This window comes from Schistocerca nitens, chromosome 1 (genome assembly GCF_023898315.1).
Source record: "Schistocerca nitens isolate TAMUIC-IGC-003100 chromosome 1, iqSchNite1.1, whole genome shotgun sequence".
In the NCBI taxonomy this organism is placed as follows: domain Eukaryota; kingdom Metazoa; phylum Arthropoda; class Insecta; order Orthoptera; family Acrididae; genus Schistocerca; species Schistocerca nitens.
In genome coordinates, this window is record NC_064614.1 from 96183070 (window position 1) to 96189069 (window position 6000).

Here is a 6000-nt window from a genome sequence, read left to right on the forward strand (position 1 = left end):
ACTGCACCCCACGCACGATCCTTGCGCTAGCTGGACTCCTGGTAGCACTTTCGAGCTCAAGAGTGATACCTTCTGATCACTTCATGCTATCTCTTATAACCAACTTCCTTAACGTTCAACGGTCACTGTCCGTAGGTATGTGAGGTTTGCCTGGCGCCGATTTAGCTGTGGTTGTTCCTTCGTATTTCTGCTTCAAGCCACGTCACCATCTACATCTACATCTACATACATACTCCGCAATCCACCACACGGTGCGTGGCGTACCTTGTACCACAACTAGCATCTTCTCTCCCTGTTCCACTCCCAAACAGAACGAGGGCAAAATGACTGCCTATATGCCTCTGTATGAGCCCTAATCTCTCTTATCTTATCATTAAACTCGGGCAATTTCAGAAGGACTGAAATGTCGCTGATGGTTCTGCCTCTCAGCTGACATCCAATTACTGGTCCACATTCGAAGTCACTGTTTCTCCACACGGACCAATACTCCTGTTACGCTGACGTGTCCGCCTGTCATGATATGTGGTTAGTTCGGCAGTACATATGGGTGTTTGGATCCTTTCCTTTGATCAGATGGAATACTTGCTTCGCAATTTCAATCGCTTAGGAAGCTCTACTGTTACTTCTGTAGCTGACGCTTATCAGCTGTCATAAAATATTATCGATGGTAAAAAAATAACAGTAATAGGAGATCGTATGGAAGGATATACACAGTGCTTTTCCCCCTCATTCCGTTTGGCAATGGAACAGGGAAGAGAACGACTAGCTGCGTTGTCGTCCACTGTGTCCCTTCGGTGGCTTGCGGGTTTGAATGTAGATGATGTAAATGTAGAAGTATAACGCATTGCCCGAGATCAAACCCGGGTACAATGAAGCTCCAAAGAAACTGATATAGGCATACGTATTCAAATGCTGATACACGAAAGCTGGCAGAATACGGCGCTGTGGTCGGCACCGCCTAGATAAGACAAAAAGTGTCTGGCATAGTTGTTGGATCGGTTACTGCTTCTACACTCGCAGGTTATCAAGATTTAAGTGAGTTTGAATGCGGTGTTATAGTCGGCGTACGAGTGATGGGACACAGCATCTCCGAGGTAGCGATGAAGAGGGGATTTTCCCATACGGCCATTTCACGAGTGTGCCATGAATATCAGGAACCGGTAAAACATTAAATCTCCGACATCGCAAGGGCTGGAAAAAGATCCTGCGAGAACGGAACTAACGACGGCTGAAGAGAATCGTTCAACGTCACAGAACTGCAATCCTTTCGCGAATTGCAGCAGATTGCAGTGCTAGGCCATCAACAAGTGTCAGCGTGCTAACCCTTCAACGAAACATCATCGATATGGGCTTTCGGAGCCGAAGGTTCACTCGTGTACTCTTGATCACTGCGCGACACAAAGCTTTACACCTCTACTGGGCCTGTCAACAACGACATTGGACTGCTGATGACTGCAAACATGTTGCCTGGTCGGACGAGTCTCGTTTCAAATTGTATCGAGCGGATACAGGTCAATCCTGACAACCTCATGAATCCATGGATCCTGCATGTCAGCAGGCGACTGTCCAAACTGGTGGATGCTTTGTAATGGTGTGGCGCGAATGCAGTTGGAGTGAAAAAAGGGACCTCTGATACGTCTAAATACGACTCTGATAGGGGTAGCGTCTCTGATTCATAATCGAAACGTCTTCGGTCCCGGGTTCGATCCCCGCCACTGCCTAAATTTTGATAAATAATCAGCATTGGCGGCCGAAGACTTCCGGCATAAGAAGTCAGCCTCATTCTGTCAACGGCCTTGTCAAAGAGGGCGGAGGAGCGGATAGAGGTTCAGGGCACTCTCTTGTCCTATGGGTGGGAAATTGCCCCCAAAGGCGGAAGAATCAGCAATGATCAACGACATGAGGATGCAGAAGGCAATGGAAACCACTGCATTAAAGACACGTAACGTGTATCCACAGGACATGTGGCCTGTAATTGAAGAAGTGTCATGGTGATCTCTCCATTGGCAAAATATTCCGGAATAGTCCCCCCTTCGGATCTCCGGGAGTGGACTGCCAAGGGGGAGGTGACCATGAGAAAAAGATTGAATAATCAATGAAAGGATAACGTTCTACGAGTCGGGGCGTGGAATGTCAGAAGCTTGAACGTGGTAGGGAAACTAGAAAATCTGAAAAGGGAAATGCAAAGGCTCAATCTAGATATAGTAGGGGTCAGTGAAGTGAAGTGGAAGAAAGACAAGAATTTCTGGTCAGATGAGTATCGGGTAATATCAACAGCAGTAGAAAATGCTATAACAGGTGTAGGATTCGTTATGAATAGGAAGGTAGGGCAGAGGGTGTGTTACTGTCAGCAGTTCAGTGACCGGGTTGTTCTAATCAGAATCGACAGCAGACCAACACCGACAACGATAGTTCAGGTATACATGCCGACGTCGCAAGCTGAAGATGAACAGATAGAGAAAGTGTATGAGGATATTGAAAGGGAAATGCAAATCTAATAATCATGGGCTACTGGAATGCAGTTGTAGGGGAAGGAGTAGAAGAAAAGGTTACAGGAGAATATGGGCTTGGGACGAGGAATGAAAGAGGAGAAAGACTAATTGAGTTCTGTAACAAGTTTCAGCTAGTAATAGCGAATACCCTGTTCAAGAATCACAAGAGGAGGAGGTATACTTGGAAAAGGCCGGGAGATACGGGAAGATTTCAATTAGATCACATCATGGTCAGATAAAGATTCCGAAATCAGATACTGGATTGTAAGGCGTACCCAGGAGCAGATATAGACTCAGATCACAATATACACTCCTGGAAATTGAAATAAGAACACCGTGAATTCATTGTCCCAGGAAGGGGAAACTTTATTGACACATTCCTGGGGTCAGATACATCACATGATCACACTGACAGAACCACAGGCACATAGACACAGGCAACAGAGCATGCACAATGTCGGCACTAGTACAGTGTATATCCACCTTTCGCAGCAATGCAGGCTGCTATTCTCCCATGGAGACGATCGTAGAGATGCTGGATGTAGTCCTGTGGAACGGCTTGCCATGCCATTTCCACCTGGCGCCTCAGTTGAACCAGCGTTCGTGCTGGACGTGCAGACCGCGTGAGACGACGCTTCATCCAGTCCCAAACATGCTCAATGGGGGACAGATCCGGAGATCTTGCTGGCCAGGGTAGTTGACTTACACCTTCTAGAGCACGTTGGGTGGCACGGGATACATGCGGACGTGCATTGTCCTGTTGGAACAGCAAGTTCCCTTGCCGGTCTAGGAATGGTAGAACGATGGGTTCGATGACGGTTTGGATGTACCGTGCACTATTCAGTGTCCCCTCGACGATCACCAGTGGTGTACGGCCAGTGTAGGAGATCGCTCCCCACACCATGATGCCGGGTGTAGGCCCTGTGTGCCTCGGTCGTATGCAGTCCTGATTGTGGCGCTCACCTGCACGGCGCCAAACACGCATATGACCATCATTGGCACCAAGGCAGAAGCGACTCTCATCGCTGAAGACGACACGTCTCCATTCGTCCCTCCATTCACGCCTGTCGTGACACCACTGGAGGCGGGCTGCACGATGTTGGGGCGTGAGCGGAAGACGGCCTAACGGTGTGCGGGACCGTAGCCCAGCTTCATGGAGACGGTTGCGAATGGTCCTCGCCGATACCCCAGGAGCAACAGTGTCCCTAATTTGCTGGGAAGTGGCGGTGCGGTCCCCTACGGCACTGCGTAGGATCCTACGGTCTTGGCGTGCATCCGTGCGTCGCTGCGGTCCGGTCCCAGGTCGACGGGCACGTGCACCTTCCGCCGACCACTGGCGACAACATCGATGTACTGTGGAGACCTCACGCCCCACGTGTTGAGCAATTCGGCGGTACGTCCACCCGGCCTCCCGCATGCCCACTATACGCCCTCGCTCAAAGTCCGTCAACTGCACATACGGTTCACGTCCACGCTGTCGCGGCATGCTACCAGTGTTAAAGACTGCGATGGAGCTCCGTATGCCACGGCAAACTGGCTGACACTGACGGCGGCGGTGCACAAATGCTGCGCAGCTAGCGCCATTCGACGGCCAACACCGCGATTCCTGGTGTGTCCGCTGTGCCGTGCGTGTGATCATTGCTTGTACAGCCCTCTCGCAGTGTCCGGAGCAAGTATGGTGGGTCTGACACACCGGTGTCAATGTGTTCTTTTTTCCATTTCCAGGAGTGTAGTAGTGATGAAGAGTAGGCTGAAGTTCAAGACATTAGTCAGGAAGAATCAATACGCAAAGAAGTGGTATACGGAAGTACTGAGGAATGACGAGATACGTTTGAAGTTCTCTAACGCTATAGATACAGCAATAAGGAATGGCGCAGTAGGCAGTACAGTTGAAGGGGAATGGACATCTCTAAAAAGGGCCATCACAGAAGTTGGGAAGGAAAACATAGGTATAAAGAAGGTAGCTGCGAAGAAACCATGGGTAACAGAAGAAATACTTCAGTTGATTGATGAAAGGAGGAAGTACAAACATGTTCCGGGAAAATCAGGAATACAGAAATACCAGTCGCTGAGGAATGAAATAAATAGGAAGTGCAGGGAAGCTAAGACGAAATGGCTGCAGGAAAAATGTGAAGACATCAAAAAAGATATGATTGTCGGAAGGACAGACTCAGCGTACAGGAAAGTCAAAACAACCTTTGGTGACATTAAAAGCAACGGTGGTAACATTAAGAGTGCAACGGGAATTCCACTGTTAAATGCAGAGGAGAGAGCAGATAGGTGGAAAGAATACATTGAAAGCCTCTATGAGGGTCAAGATTTGTCTCATGTGATAGAAGAAGAAACAGGAGTCGATTTAGAAGAGATAGGGGATCCAGTATTAGAATCGGAATTTCAAAGAGCTTTGGAGGATTTACGGTCAAATAAGGCAGAAGGGATAGATAACATTCCATCAGAATTTCTAAAATCATTGGGGGAAGTGGCAACAAAACGACTATTCACGTTGGTGTGTAGAATATATGAGTCTGGCGACATACCATCTGATTTTCGGAAAAGCATCATCCACACAATTCCGAAGACGGCAAGAGCTGACAAGTGCGAGAATTATCGCACAATCAGCTTAACAGCTCATGCATCGAAGCTGCTTACAAGAATAATATACAGAAGAATGGAAAAGAAAATTGAGAATGCGCTAGGTGACGATTAGTTTGGCCTTAGGAAAGGTAAAGGGAAGAGAGAGGCAATTCCGACGTTACGGCTAATAATGGAAGCAAGGGTAAAGAAAAATCAAGGCACTTTCATAGGATTTGTCGATCTGGAAAAAGCGTTCCACAATATAAAATGGTGCAAGCTGTTCGAGATTCTGAAAAAAGTAGGGGTAAGCTATAGGGAAAGACGGATCATATACAATATGTACAACAACCAAGAGGGAATAATAAAACTGGACGATCAAGAACGAAGTGCTCGTATTAAGAAGGGTGTAAGACAAGGCTGTAGCCTTTCGCCCCTACTCTTCAATCTGTACATCGAGGAAGCAATGATGGAAATAAAATAAAGGTTCAGGAGTGGAATTAAAATACAAGGTGAAAGGATATCAATGATACGATTCGTTGATGACATTGCTATCCTGAGTGAAAGTGAAGAAGAATTAAATGATCTGCTGAACGGAATGAACAGTCTAATGAGTACACAGTATGGTTTGAGAGTAAATCGGAGAAAGACGAAGGTAATGAGAAGTAGTAGAAATGAGAACAGCGAGAAACTTAACATCAGGATTGATGGTCACGAAGTCAATGAAGTTAAGGAATTCTGCTACCTAGGCAGTAAACTAACCAATGATGGACGGATCAAGGAGGACATTAAAAGCAGACTCGCTATGGCAAAAAAGGCATTCCTGGCCAAGAGAAGTCTACTAATTTCAAATACCGGCCTTAATTTGAGGAAGAAATTTCTGACGATGTACGTCTGGAGTACAGCATTGTATGGTAGTGAAACATGGACTGTGGGA